General features: G+C 41.2%; 1 protein-coding gene across 2 annotated transcripts in view; it reads right to left on the bottom strand.

Annotated features, from left to right (window-relative positions):
- Positions 1–16,402, bottom strand: part of PPARGC1A (PPARG coactivator 1 alpha) — a 100,580-nt gene that overhangs the window by 72,038 nt on the left and 12,140 nt on the right. The gene's annotated exons all lie outside the window — the stretch shown is intronic.

Consider the following 16,402-nt stretch of genomic DNA (forward strand, 5'->3'; position numbering starts at 1 on the left):
TTAGGACTGTGTTCCGCACCCATCTACACCACTCAGGTGACCCTGAGGACACAGATAAACCTCCAGGTGGCCTCAACGACTCTCTAAAAAGAAGGCAAATGACCAGCTGTCTGCAAGGAGTATAAATCCTTCCATTTCCCCACCCTCCAAGTGGCCTCAACGACTCTCTAAAAGAAGGCAAATGTCCAGCTGTCTGCAAGGAGTATAAATCCTTCCATTCCCCACCATCCAGCCAGAGGTGAAGAAGCTTCTGGGATGGGAAGCGAAATGTCTTCAAAGAAAAACAAGAAAGTCCAATTGCCTCGTGAAAAAGCACCTTTGGGACAACCAGAACCTGGATGATGGAGAATCTCCCTAGACCTTCTCCAGAAGATAGTTGCTGGGTGGAGGAAGGAATTCCTAGACTCCATGGTATTTAGACTGGGGGCTTCCAAAATTTATGTGTTCAACCTCTACATGAACCATGCCATCCAGGTGAGTGGGGTTCAACCTGTTGTAAGTCACTTCACAGCTGGAGGGGCTGCTTACGGATCCATCCTCGTCATCAAAGATACCGGTGACTCTGTGGCTCAAAGCACAGTTCATCGGGTCAGGGTGGTGTCGCAGCTACAGCTTCCCTTGGATGAACCTGGCTGTCATAATCCACAGATTAACCTGACTACGATAAGCCATGTCCTTAAATTTTTGTGTGGATTATTCCAACAGGCAAACGGAGCAGTCTCTGAGGAAGACTGAGAAACTTCATCTAGTACAAAATATTGTAGCAAAGGTACAAGCAGGGGAGGGATGCTATGAAGACATCACGTCATCGCATTTTGATCTCCACCAACAGAATCCACTTCTAATCCAATTCCCAGGACTGATTTTACCTCATACAGCCCTTTCACCACTTGGAACCATAGTATCTTCTATCAGGAATCAATGTCTGTCTGTCTGTATGTCTGTCTGAGACAGTATAGGTTCTTCTGCTTGAGCTTGAAGACCTCCAAGTTCCCTTCCAGCTCTGTTCTGTTCTGTTCTGTTTTATTCTATTCTATTCTAATTTCTGTTCTGTTCTAATTTCTATTCTATTGTAATTTCTATTCTAATTTCTATTCTATTCTGTTCTATTCTATTCTATATATTCTATTCTATTCTATATATTCTATTCTATTCTAATTTCTATTCTATTCTAATTTCTATTCTATTCTATATATTCTATTCTATTCTAATTTCTATTCTAATTTCTATTCTATTCTAATTTCTATTCTATTCTATTCTATATATTCTATTCTATTCTAATTTCTAATCTATTCTAATTTCTATTCTATTCTAATTTCTATTCTATTCTATTCTATTCTATATATTCTATTCTATTCTAATTTCTATTCTATTCTAATTTCTATTCTGTTCTAATTTTTATTCTATTCTATATATTCTATTCTAATTTCTATTCTATTCTAATTTCTATTCTATTCTAATTTCTATTCTATTCTAATTTCTATTCTATTCTATTCTATTCTATTCTATTCTATTCTATTCTATTCTATTCCATACTTTCTATCCTATCCTATCATATCCTATCCTATTCTGAATCCCATTATGCATTTTACCTGCTTCAGTGTGGGCTGATGTTCTCCAATGACTTGAAATGTTCAAGATTGCAATATGTAAAGCACGATTTAGTGGGCCAGGAACTTTGGATATAATGTAGTGCTTGAACAACGGGAGTACTTGCGGACGAAAAGTTTAAAATTCACACTCAATTATAATTTAAAAGATTTTTTTTTTCATAAGATGATGTATCGCTGGTATTTAACACCAGACAAGCTGTCGAGAATGTACAAAGGTACTTCAAATGAATGTTGGAAATGCAGATGTAAAGAAGGGATTTTTTTTTTAAAAATCATTTATGGTGGACATGTGACAAAGCAAAGAAATATTGGAATAGGATTCGCCTCCTAATACGGAAGACTCTCAAAGTGAATATAAAGATAAAACCAGAAACTTTTCTTTGGGGTTTAATGGAAAAAGACTTGGGGGAAAAAATGGATTATATACGTTGATGGCAGCAAAATTGCTTTATGCGGTAAAAAGAAAGGACACTTTGATCCCCCTAATGGACAAATGATGGGAGTTAGCAGAGATGGCTAAAATGACTGCTTTGATTAAAGAAAAACACACACACACAAACACAATTAGTTTTGTTTCTACTTGAAAACCGCTTCTGGACTTTGTGTTCAAGGTGGGGAGGGGGGGAATGAAACTTTGATTTGGGGTTTTATCAATGAGATAGGTTTAGTTGTTATAGAAATGGCTGGTTTATACTATTGCGCAAAAGTAAAAAGTTTGTATTATTATCTTATTGTGCTGCCCCAAAGAGAGTCAGAAGTCAAGGCCTTTTCTTTCTTTTTTCCCTCTTTTCTACACTTTTCCCTTCCCTAACCCCAACCCTTCCCTTTTCCCTCCCAGCGTGCAGGCATCTCCCCCGCCTCTTAAATGCATCTGATCGCTTAAAACAGTGTTTCCCAAACTAGACAATTTTAAGGCATGTGGACTTCAACTCCCAGAATTCCACAGCCAGCAACGCTGGCTGTGGAATTCTGGGAGTTGAAGTCCTCATGCCTTAAAATTGTCCAGTTTGGGAAACACTGGCTTGAAATGCAATATTGGCTAGGTTCTCACCTCCAGTTCAGCCCTTCCAAAGGATCTCGTGGGTCGCCCCTGGAAAGAGATGATCTTTTAAATCAGGTCTGACACCGACACAGGTGTGACATGGCTCAGCACAGACGGGAGAAAAAATGGGCAGCTAGCTTTTGTAAACCATCTTCAGATGGCGTAGCCTGTTTCACTTTAGCATCATTATTGGTTTGTGTTTTTTTTTTTCCCCTTTTTTTTCCCCCAGGGCTTCAAGCAAGAGAGGGTGACTCAAGTTTCCCAGAGACATTTGATCTGCTCACAGCCAGGGAAATTGTGGTACAATTTTGCATCTGTGTAGGAGCCCAGAATGCTATAAAGCAGCACATCTCCACCTCGGCTGGTTTAAGAGGCGTGGACTTCAACTGCCAGAATTCCCCTGCCAGCCTTAAAAGCGCTGAGATTGTTTCTCAGGCTAACCAAAAACCTGCTATAAGGTCTCTACTGTATACATCTATGGAAGCTATAATGAGTGCAACGTCTGTCTCTTTGTAAAATTAATTATTTGCCCATCTTACCACACGGTATCTTTGAGGGGCTGAAGACATTAAAAGATAAAGCTACATAAAACTAATAATATAAATACAATACCCTAAAAAAATAGCAAGCGTGAACCTCAGCCACATATTACTCTAAAGGTAAAGGCTTGTCCCCTGTTGTAAGAGATAGATAAATAATGATAGATAGATAAGTAGATGGATGGATGGATGGATGGATGGATGGATGGATGGATGGACGAACGGACGGACAGACGGACAGACAGATAGATGGTGAGACAAGAGAAATGATAGATATAGAAGACAGATAGATATAGATGAGATAGGTAGATAGATAGATAGATAGATAGATAGATAGATAGATAGATAGACAGATGATAGATAGATAGATAGATAGATAGATAGATAGATAGATAGAGGGTGAGACAAGAGAAATGATAGATATAGAAGACAGATGTAGATGAGATAGATAGATAGATAGATAGATGATAAAAGATGATATAGATAGATAGATAGATAGATAGATAGATAGAAGATGACAGATAGAGATATGATAAAAGATGAGATAGATAATAGAAGATAGACAGATAGATAGACAGATGATAAAAGATGACAGACAGACAGACAGACAGACAGACAGTAACATCATCCAAACTATGCAGATATACAAAAAAGGAGAAAAACCTTGTATTAGACTTGGCTGCCATATTTTCTATCATTTTTTAATGCTGCTGTCAATGTGGAGGCCATCTGCCCAGGTTAAACGGCGGCATTTAATAGCAATTAGTACCAATATAAAGCACGAACATTGAAAGTTTTTTTTAATGGCTTCTTTTGGAAATGAAACCATTATGGAGCTCAAAAAATAGCTTGCCCGATTCACATTTATTGAAGTAAATATTTTATCCTCTGCTCATTGCTAAAGGAAAAAAAAATACCCTCCAAGATTACCTATAAAATAGTAAAGAGGGCGATGATAATTATAACGTAACATTTGCCGTTAAATCAGGAAAGGAAGATTCCAGCTATCCTTTCCTTTCCTAGGATTTCGAAGCAACGAAAATATTCAGTCCAATCTTACTGTAACAGAGAATACGGCTCTATTTATGTGACAACCTGACAACATACAATTTCATGCTTGTTGAACTGATCTGTGTTATAGATTCACTGTGAATATTATGAAGCCTCACCATTATAAATATGAAACAGGACACACTTCTTCAAAATAACTCCAGGAGCAATTTATAGCTGGCTTGTTTGTGTGTTCGAGGCGTCCAAGGCTGCATTTCACTAAAACAGATGTGCAACACAACTGTGACCAAAGTGGATTTGTGGTGACCTATGAGAAGAAGGCTAATATACCAGGGTTGGGGGGCTTTTTTTTTTTTTTTTGCTTGCCCAACAGCTGACTCCAATTTGTATTTAGAAATCTGACTTGTAAGAACACAGTGTCCTCATGGCAGTTGTTTTAACACACAAGCCAAGACTTTGTGTTCTTCATTTAGGAGAGCTTAGCTGCCTTCTCCTGGGTGAATGTTTCTCTTCTGAATGTCAGCTTTTTGACCGGAGATCTCACCACAACCTCCGTGGTCAACCAAGCCACTTCCTCCACTACACTTGGATGCCTGAACTTGCAGTTGTAATCCTGGGATCCAGAACTGGTGATGTTCCCCAAGTTGGACTTTCAACCCTCATGAAACCCAAATATGCTTTTTTCAGGAGGCCACTGGACGTTCTTGTTTTTCTTTGAAGAGCTTTCTCTTCTCATCCAAGAAGCTTCTTCAGCTCTGACTGGGTGCTGGGGAATGGAAGGATTTATACTCCTTGCAGACAGCTGGTCATTTGCCTTCTTTTAGAGCAGTAGTTCTCAACCTTTCTAATGCCGCGACCCCATAATACAGTTCCCCATGTTGTGGTGACCCCCAACCACTTATACATCACTGGGTGCCAGGGGCATGGCCAAAGAAAAGGGGGAAAAAATGGCAGACAGCCTTGTTTGGCGACCCCCGTGAAATGGTCGTTCGACCCCAAATGGGGTCCCGACCCACAGGTTGAGAACCACTGTTTTAGAGAGTCATTGAGTCTATCTGGAGGTTTGTCTGTGTCCTCAGGGTCACCTGAGTGGTGCAAATGGGTGTGGAGCCTTCTTGGAACTGCTGAAAGGACCGTGTTGTAGACTGGAGATAGAGGATGTCGTATTCCCCCCCCCCTCTGTTCGATTTTGACACAGATGGCCTCACTGACCCCTCTTTCAAACCAGGGGTCCTCTCTCTCCAAAATGTGGACTTTGCTGTCTTTAAAAGAGAGTGGACGTTGTCTTTGAAATCCATATAGACGGCTGAATCTTGTCCTGATGGGTTAGTTGTCCTGTGTTGTGCCATGCATTTATGAAGTGGTTGTTTTGTTTCCCAATGTACAGATCTGCATGTGGCTCACTGCATTGTATGGCATACACCATGTTGCTCAGTTTGTGTCTGAGTGTTTTATCCTCGGGGTGGACAAGCTTACTGTATTCTTAGGGTTTGAAGTGTGCCCGTGACAACTATGACTTGGATGACTGACAATCTCCATAGACAACCCTGATTTAAACGACGGAATGATCCCTCAACACCATCAGATTCCTTTTTCTCCCTCTGCTCCAGATGTCTTTCATTTTCACAGCTGTTTGGTCCTTTCAGCAAGCTGACCTCTGATACTCTGCAACAGGGGCTCAATTGCCAATTTCCAGGCTCAGCTTTAACTTTGACAAGACCAGAAAAACTGCTGAAGAACAGGATGAGGTCGGACATGTTGTGACATCTCCTTCACGTGGTACATAAAGGTTGCTCACACCATCCCAGAAGAAATTTGCCAAGGGTGCTCCTTGAGTCCTTTCGGGTTGAGAGTTCATATGGACTTGCTTTCAACAGGCCAACAAATAAATAAATATTTCTGGGCTGGAACACTGGAACACCTGGACTAAAATTCAGCCAGTCCAGGAGAACACACCTTGCGAAAACCTAACCAGGAACAAGAAGTACGTAAGTATTTCCAAACGTGGGATCCAAAATCTGGGTAAAATGTAATGAATTCTTGGGAGGATGATCCTGGAATGCAAGGGCAAGCTTGAGGGTGCTAAAGTTTATATGCAACAGCCAAGCAGCTTTTATGTTTCTTAAGCAATGTTGCTGGAAACACCCTCTCTCCACCTGTCTCTTTATTTAGTAAACTTTAGTAAACTTTAGTGCTCCAGGGTGCATGGCCTCATATGATAATGTGAGATTTATCTCGCTCTCAGAATCAGCAACTGTTAAGATTTATAACTCAGGAGAAACACTTTGTCTTAAAGCTACAACGGAGCCCAAAATTTGTAAATAAGTGTATACTACTTTAAGAGGGATATGTATTTTAAGTAGTATATTATTTTCTTATTTTTCTCTCCTTTTTTTCTTTCTCTCTCTCGTATCTTTTTTTTTTCTTCATTTTTCTTTTGTGTCTTTTTCTTGCTTAACTTTTTAAGACATGAAAAATAGATTTTAAATCCTTTCAGGTAATCAACTTTGGGAAAAATTTTAACCGGTAGGAATGTTTTGAACACTGTAGGGAAAATAAATTTAAATAAAAATTGTTAACAGGATTCATGACCAGGTAAGCAAGATGACCAGTCAGAAAAGAAGCATGATATTGAGGTGATTATTACTGGTAGAAATTTTAGAAAAATCTTTACATTTAATTGTTACCTATCAAACTAATACGAATTGTATTCATTTAAGGTTAGCAAAGATTTTTATATATTGGAGTTAAAGTATTTAAAATTTTGTTGTTTTTTTGAATGTATTTATAATTGTTTGATGTTTATTTAAGTTGTAAGGGTTTTTTTTAGTTTTTATTAACCCTGTATTCAGCTCTGGGAAGAAGGGGGGAGGATGATGGGTGGGAGGGGTGGGTGGGAGAGGGGGATTATTTTATTGTAAAACTGTAAAAATTTTCAATAAAAAAAAAGGTTGGCAAAGAGAATATTATTGGAAGAAGAGAAAATCAAGCAAAGCTGTTATGTGGACTTTGGAATACAGAAACGGATTGCTAGTGATTACTTTGTAAATATAAGCCCAGATAACATGGTGTTTACCATATATCAAGGTATTTATGTTAAAAAAATCAATAAAATATATTTAAAAAAAAAGAAAAAAAAGAAATGGCTATCTCCTGTACAATGGATATTGCTTCCATTGCTAAGTGAGAGATTTGTTAAGTCAGTTTTGCCCCATTTTACAATCTGAATTTCAGTGGCCAAGCATCTGAATTTTGATCAAATAACCATGCAACGGTTGTAAGTGTGAAAAACCCTTTTCAGTGCTGTTGTAACTTTGAACAGCCCCTAAATGGACAGTTGTAAGTTGAGGACATCCCTATTAAGATGAAACTATGATAAATCTCTCTTTTTCCCCCTTGTTCAGGGAGGGAAGCTCACCCAGTATCTTTTAATGAGCAGACGTAAGCTGTATTGCTTTCCTCATGACGAAGATCTGCCTAGGCTTCCATCCCAGCCTCACAGGTGCGAAGTCTTCAGAGAGGACACTCAAATGAATCTGGAATTCTTGTCTTCTTCTCCAGATCTACACTGAAGTGGATAGTGCTATAATCACAGCCAGGTCCACAGTTGTGCAAATCTAGAGTTGGCTGAAAACATCAGCTAATCGATAGTCACCTACGCGGCCTCCTAAGTAGCCTATGAACCTGTCCCAGTGTCCTGTCCCACTGCCCCAGATTATGAAGTCACAAACCTGAGGTCCACATTTGTTTGACCATCTGCAAACAAGATAGGTAGACTGCCTGATAGGTAGCTGACTCTAGGATGTTAGTAAAAACAGATGGATGGTAGGCAGACACACCAAAAGACCGACAGATCCCACTGACAAGACAAGTCCATGCCCGTGGTTACTTATCGGATGATATACAGGTAGAGTTTGACTTACAGCAGTCCATTTAGTGATTGTTCAAAGTTACGACAGCCCTGAAAAAAAAGTAATAGTAATAAAGTTGGAAGGGACCTTGGAGGTCTTCTAGTCCAACCCCCTGCTCAGGCAGGAAACCCTATACTATTTCAGACAAATGGCTGTCCAGTCTCTTCTTAAAAACTTCCAGTTTCATTCACAGCTTCTGGAGGCAGGTTGTTCCACTGATTAATTGTTCTATCAGGAAGTTTCTCCTTAGTTCCAGGTTGCTTCTCTACTTGATTAGTTTCCATCCATTGCTTCTTGTCCTGCCTTCAGGCGCTTTGGAGAATAGCTTGACTCCTTCTTCTTTGGGGCAGCCCCTGAGATATTGGAAGACTGCTATCATGTCCCCCCTTGTCCTTCTCTTCATTAAACTAGACATTCCCAATTTCAGCAGCCTTTCCTTATATATTCTAGCCTCCAGTCCCCTGATCATCTTTGTTGCTCTTCTCTGCACTCTTTCCAGAGTCTCAACATCTTTTTTACATCGTGGTGACCAAAACTGGATGCAATATTCCAAGTGAGGCCTTACCAAGGCCTTGTAAAGTGTATTAACACTTCACGTGACTCTTTGCAGCATCCCCCTTAACAAGTGATCTAAATTCAGTTCATATTTATGACAGTTTTAAGGTTCAGCTTTTGCAACCTTCAGGTAAGCAGTGAGTGGGGAAGCCACGGTTAAGTTAGTAACCATGTTACTAACTTAACAAGTGTAGCAATTCACTTAAAAACTGTGACAAGATAGGTTGTAAAATGGGGCAGAATTCGCTGGACCAATGTTTCGTTTAGCAACATAAATTTTGGGCTCGTAAGCCGAGGATTCCCAATACAAGACGTGATGACTAAGCATTAAAAACCTCCATAGCACAGTCTTTCTGAGGGGCTGTCAGCATGGAGACGCAATAAAAAATAAGAAAAGCAAAAATTCTGGGTAGAAAGACATATAAATATGTAACAGGTAAGCATTTTGCCCACTGTTTGGAAATTAAAGTGAAACATCCTTCGGATAACTAGTTAATTTGCCCATTCAGGTTTACAATTTCAAAATAATCCAGTTTTGTTTTGCTAAGGTCTTCCAGTCTACATTTTTCCTCATCCAAACTTTAAATTCTCTTTTTTTAATTTATTAAACATTTAGATAGTCCAACTGATACAGACCTTCCCAAAGATTGCAATAGGGGTCTTCAAACTTGGCCCTTTTATGACTTGTAGACTTCAACTGGCTGAGGAATTCTGGGAGTTGAAGTCCACAAGTCATAAAAGGGCCAAGTTTGAAGATCCCCTGGATTACAGCATCTCTCATCTCAAACTGTCATGGTCGCCGCCCAACCTAGTTGGAGATCTAGAAGGACCTAGAAGCCATCTAGAAGGACCTAGACGAGAAAAGGATTGTCTAGAACAGGGGTCTTCAAACTTGGTCCTTTGAAGACTTGTGGACTTCAACTCCCAGAATTCCTGGCTGAGGAATTCTGGGAGTTGAAGGCCACAAGTCATCAAAGGGCCAAGTTTGAAGAGCCCTGATCTAGAACATCTGTCACAATGTCTCCTTTAAATCTGCCTTAAACTTTCCTTCAAATCACTGTCAACTCCTATTAGCAACCCAAAGCTACTCCCTTGTTTATTAACAGTTAGTTTATTAAATCTTTAATAATATAGACAGAATATTCAGTTAATTTGTGTGTTGAGCCATGGATGTTAATTTGTAAGCATAATAACATACTGCAATCATTTGCATAATAGCATTTTAATCTTTTTTTTTCTTTTTTTTCTTTTTTTAGGAAAAGCTGTAATTCCCTACAAAGAACACTGCAGCAGGAACTAAGCGACTATCAGTAATCCTAAAAAATAAAATATTTCTTTTTTTAAAAAAAATTGAACCTATTACAGCTTTGGAACCAACCCATACTGCTTGCCTAAATCTCTGTTCTCTGATTTAGGTGTCTGTGTGAAGAATAAAAATGCGGCATAAACTAATGGCTTTTGACTATTTCCTCCATGCCGTTTAGTATTCATGAAGCACCACCGGCTTTTTTTTTTTTTCAAAGCCCTTGCAGGGATTCCGTCAAGATCCAGAAGTCCAGTTATGCATTTCGAGAGAAGGAACACACACACACAGAGAGAGAGATAGAGAGAGAGAGAGAGAGAGAGAGAGAGAGAGAGAGAGAGAGAGAGAGAGAGAGAGAGAGAGAGAGAGAGAGAGAGAGAGAGAGAGAGAGAGAGAGAGAGAGAGAGAAATCCAAAAGCTCTTTGGGGCTGAATTGATGGCCGAGATAAATCACGTCTGGCTAACCCGCCAAGGGGATTGGCTACCCACAGCTCCCAGCTCTGGGAATGGCCTCTCCCCAGATGTTATCTGGCCCCAACGGCTTGCCTTGAGCTACAGGTTTTGGGGGAAATTAAGCAATGGCATTCCAACAGACCCACACCTTTGTCCATGGGGTACCAGCTGAGTCCAGTTGAGCAAGCTGGCCGAGCATCTGGGGAACCCATTAACCCCAGTCACACGGCTGTGCAAAGAAAACACCGGGGGCTGTTTAAAAGTTTTTTTTTTTTCTTTTTTTAATGCAAGATCTGGTCATTCATTAATCAACCGGGCTCCAGACATTGAATGGATAACTTTGCAGCAGCAACTTAGGGCCCCAGTAGAAGACAGGAGGGATCCAGGCACGTGATTTAGAAAAGCATAAAAAGGCCCAATGGCTTTTGACACACACACACACACACACACACACACACACACACACACACACACTGCAGGTGAATTTGGGCTGGTTTTTATTGTTGCAGAATTACTTCTGTCTTTTTTTTGCCAAGAAAAAGGCTAATACAATCCTGGGTTGCATAAACAGAAGCGCAGAATCAAGATCACGCGAGGTATTAGTACCGCTTACTAAAACCTCTAGTCAGGCCACACCTGGAATATTGCAGCCCATTTTGGTCACCGTATCACAAAAAAAGAGGTTGAGACCTTGGAAAAAGTTCAGAGAAGAGCAACTAAGAGGATCCAAGGCCTGGAGACTAAAACATACGAAGAATGGCTGCAGGAGTTGGGAATGGCCAGTCTAGAGAAAAGAAGGACTAGGGGGGACATGATGGCAGTCTTCCAGTATTTGAGGGGCTCCCACAAAGAAGAGGAGGGGGTCAAATTATTCTCCAAAGCACCAGAAGGCAAGAGAAGAAACAACGGATGGAAACTCATCAAGGAGAGAAGCAACCTGGAATTAAGGAGAAACTTCTTGGATAATCAACCAGTGGAACAGCTTGCCTCCAGAAATCGTGGGCGCTCCATCACTGGAGTTTTTTAAGAAGAGACTGAACAGTCACTTGTCTGAGATGGTGTAGGTTCTCCTGCTCAAGCAGGGGGATGGACTAGAAGATCTCCAAGGTCCCTTCCAGCTCTATTCTATTCACTTTGCAAGGCACGGGGAACGCTTCCAGGAAGAATCTGTTCTCCAACGCTTGGCGTTTCGCAGCTCATTGTAAACCTAAAGCCCCCACAGAGAAGCACGGGAACCCAGAGATCGATATCCAAATATTTTGCAAGGTCCTGAAGTACTTTGGACCAAGCTGTACCCAAAAAAACCTACCTGCAACATAATTACACAAGTCCCCATTTGAAACCCTGGCTAATTTTTTTCTAATAACGAGGGAGGGGATTATCCAGTGGTGGGATTCAAACAGGCGAACAACTGGTTCTCTGTGTGGATGCCACTTCCGGAAGTCCGTTCTGGGCCTGGACCACAAAAAATTAGCTACCGGTTCTGCCGAAGTGGTGAGAACCGGCTGGATCCCACCACTGGAATTATCCCAGGAAAGAAATTTAGGAAGAAACTACGGATTGTCCCTGACTTAACTAACAACCATCCATTTTAGCGACCGTTCAAAGTTACGACGTGGCTGCAAAAAAAGGACACGACTGGGTTTTTTTTTTCACACAAAAATGTTGCAGCATCCCCCTGGTCACGTGATCAAAGTTTGGACGCTTGGCAACTGTCTCGTGTTTATGACGGTCACAGAGTCCCAGGGTCACGTGATTTCCCCCCCCTTTTGTGATCTTCTGAAGGGCAAAGCCAATAGGAAAGCCAGAGTCACTCCACAACTGAACAGCTGCGGTGATAGGCTTAACAACGGCGGCGAGAAAAGTCGCAAAACGGGGCAAAATTCCCTGAACAACTGTCTCGCTTAGCAGTGAGAATTTTGGGCTCAGCTGTGGTCGTAACTATCTGTAATAGGTAATATATAACATAGGTTAAAGTCGAGAACATTGACCCAAAGGTGCTTTTTCAGCAGGCAACTGGACTTTCTTGTTTTTCTTTGAAGACGTTTCGCTTCTCATCCCAGAAGCTTCTTCAGCTCTGACTGGACGGTGGAGGATGGGAGCTGAAGAAGCTTCTCGGGTCTTCAAAGAAAAACAAGAAAGTCCAGTTGCCTCTTGAAAAGGCACCTTTGGGACAACCACGACCTGGAATGACGGAGGATCTCCTTAGACATGAAGAACATTGAATGAGTGCTGTTTTTGCCGATGGTCTGTTTGCTGTCAGAATTGTTGTGAAATGCTCTTGCATCAATCCACGTTTTTCAACAGGGCTTAGTGACCACGTGGCATTCCTCTAACGAGCACAGCTGAAATGCAGCGTGTGCATTTGGGTGTGGTGTACGTACAAAAGTAGAATCTACGTGCTTGGTTTATTTTGTCCTTAAATGGATAGATGGACTTTAAAGAGGAAAGAGAAAGAAGACTCGGTTGTACTTTAGAACATGGGATAACTTCTATCAATGGCTAGAAAGACAAGTCAGAGAGAAAGGAAGGTGATATGTCATTTTGAAAATATATTAGCAAGATGGAGTGATTAACATATCGTTTATGATTATTAACTATTTTCTATTATTGTTTGTTAAACACATGAACCCAGACATTATGCTATTTGATAAATATTGAGAATGTCACTTGGAAAAACCCCAACCCCAACCCTAACCTTAATCCTGTTTTCCCAGTTTCAATGTATGGCTGTGAAAGTTGGACCATAAGAAAGGCTGAGCGCCAAAGAATGGAGGCCTTTGAACTCTGGTGCTGGAGAAGACTCCTGCGAGTCCCCTGGACTGCAAGGCGATCAAAACCGGTCAGTCCTAGAAGGAGATCAACCCCGACTGCTCTTTAGAAGGCCAGATCCTGAAGTTGAAACTCAAATACTTTGGCCACCTAATGAGAAGGAAGGACTCACTGGAGAAGGGCCTAATGCTGGGAAAGATGGAGGGCAATAGAAGAAGGGGACGACAGAGAATGAGGTGGCTGGACGGAGTCACTGAAGCAGTAAGTGTGAACTTAAATGCCTCCAGAAGATGGTAGAGGACAGGAAGACTTGGAGGAACGTTGTCCATGGGGTCGCGATGGGTCAGACACGACTTCGCAATTTACAACAACAACAACCTAAGTTCCAAGCCCACCTTATTCCTAACCCCATAAAAAAATCTATACAAAACAAAAACAAAAAAACAAAAGATGTCATCAAGCTAAACATCCATGGAGATCTTCCGTCATCCATGATTGTCCCAAAGGTGCTTGCTTCCAAAAAAAGGCAACTGGACTTTCTTGGGTTTTTGTTTGAATACCGTTTGCTTTTCATCCAAGAAGCTTCTTCAATTCTACCTGACTGGTGGGGACATTCACCTATTAGTCAGTTACACGTGAAGGTGCTTCTTGGAGGAGAAACAAAACATTTTCAAACATAAAACCAAAGAAGTCCAGTTGCCTTTTGGGCCATCGAATCAAAGCTCAGCTTCTGCGGAGCTACGCTAACCAGGTTTTCTGTCCAACATTCAAGGCAGCTAAACGGCAGCCTTAGCTGACCATCTTGGTACCACAAAGGTCCATCATGTTAGAAAGAAGATCCACACAACCCTTCCTTCCCAAATGACAAACCCACATATATTTATTCATTTGACAACAAACACAGATTGCTTCCATCTGGGATGTTTTTCCAATTTCTCCATCTAGCTTGAACCTGGGGAATTCCTGGGGGTGTTCTATTCAGTTTCTCACCGTGCCTGACTGTTCAACTCTTGAACTCCAAGCTTGCCAGACCCACTGCTAAAATAAAATGATTGGTTGTGCAGAAGTAGAAAAGGTCAGTTTACAAACCAAGCCTAGAATCCAGTTGTCTATGGAGACTCTCCATCATCCAGATCCTGGTTGTCCCAAAGATGCTTTTCCAAAAGCCCAAAAGACTTTGTTTTTCCTTGAAGATGTTTCGCTTCTCATCCAAGAAGCTACTTCAGAACTTCAGTTCTGAAGAAGCTTCTTGGATGAGAAGCGAAACATCTTCAAGGAAAAACAAAGTCTATTGGGCTTTTGGAAAAGCATCTTTGAGATGTCTAGAAGCCAGAAACCTCCCTGTAACCCAACCCAGCTGAAGAACAATAATATGGTTGTTATGTTCTCTATTTGTGCAACTTACCCTCATCCTGGATTTCATGGAAACAGCAAACCCCTATGTGGGCATTCCTCCCAGTCTGTGGATGCGGGCTAGCTCACCTGATTTCCTGCTTCTCCATGCACAGAAAAAATATAAACATACCCAGCTTTGCGGTGGATTTAAAGGGAACTCTTTATTTTTTTTAAACAAAACATAAAATAGAATGTCAGAGGCAAGGAGGGAGCCTGCAAAAATGGGCAACCGTTGCTTAGTAATAACAGACAACCCTTTTTATTGTGGTCTCCACTATCTTTTCAAAATTATCATTTCATATTCGTAGCACTTGGCCCATCATATGGAAAGCCGATTTGAAGTTCCAGGGGGGGGGGGAGTGGTACAGGAGAAAATTGACTTGCCAACAAAGTCTATGGCTTGCCAAAAAAAAAAAAAAAACCCCACAAAATGTTGAATCTCAGAAATGACTCCCGATGATTTATTGTGACAAGTTCCCAGCCATTATTGTTACAGGGATCTCCTCAATTTCAATTCCATCCAGAGGCCTGGATTGAAAACACAATCAGCGCATTCAATCACCAGCTGCGAAGCTGGCCAGTGGTTTAAATATAAAAGCCGAGGGATGACAGTTATGGTCAATCTGGAGGAAGAAGAAAAAATGCCCAATTGAAGCAAGGTAAAATCTCGGGCCAAAATCAGTCTTGACAGCAGCACAAAAAAGTTACATCCTCTCAGAGACCACATCTTTGAAAATCCCTGAGTGCTTCAGGAGCACAGAAGGAAAAGAAGGCAGATAAAGGTAGAGGAAAGATCTATCTATCTGAAATGGTCTACGGGTCTCCTGCTTCAGCAGGGGGTTGAACTAGAAGACCTCCAAGGTTCCTTCCAGCTCTATTCTATTCTAATAATGCATCCAGTTTTGGTCGCCACCATGTAAAAAAGATGTTGAGACTCTAGGAAGGGTGCAGAGAAGAGCAACAAAGATGATCAGGGGACTGGAGGCCAAAACATACGAGGAACGGTTGCTGGATTGGGGATGTCTAGTAATTTAATGAAGAGAAGGACGAAGGGAACATGACAGCAGTCTTCCAGTATCTTAGGGGCTGCCCCAAAGAAGAGGGAGTCAAGCTATTCTCCAAAGCGCCTGAAGGCCAGACAAGAAGCAACAGGTGGAAACTCATCAAGGAGAGAAGCAACCTAGAACTAAGGAGAAACTTCCTGACAGTTAGAACAATTGACCAGTGGAACAACCTGCCTCCAGAAGCAGTAAATGCTCCAACACTGGAAGTTTTTAAGAAGAGACTGGACAGCTATTTGTCTGGAATGGTATAGGGTTTCCTGCCTGAGCAGGGGGTTGGACCAGATGACCTCCAAGGTCCCTTCCAACTTTATTCTGTTATTCTAGAGTAGCTCAGCTGCCTCCTACAATTCATGCTTTGTTCCTTTCCCGCTACTTCAATTTCATCTGAGCTAGAAGGGACCTGCATAATGAACAAATTTTCAGCACATGGTAGTTGGCATTACAGGGGGTTATTCTTCCTGCATTAGCGGCTTTTGTAATAGAAATAATAACAGAGCAAGGGTGCAATTAGTTATTGCATTATTTAGCTTGATGCAATCCTCTGATTAGACTTCACATATTTTGCATTTCAGTGCTTTGTACGCGCTGCTGTTTTTTTTATTATGGATCATCGCACAGTCAGCCAGATGTTCAGACTGGATTTGGCATTTTGTCTACCTATCGAGTCCTTACCCAGGACCTGGGATAGGCAGATGTGGATGTTTGATGGTATTACAGGTATCGTCGCAGGATGGAAGCAGTTCC

Source organism: Crotalus tigris, unplaced genomic scaffold (assembly GCF_016545835.1).
Source record: "Crotalus tigris isolate CLP2741 ecotype Arizona unplaced genomic scaffold, ASM1654583v1 scf7180000017663.5292952, whole genome shotgun sequence".
NCBI classification, from domain to species: domain Eukaryota; kingdom Metazoa; phylum Chordata; class Lepidosauria; order Squamata; family Viperidae; genus Crotalus; species Crotalus tigris.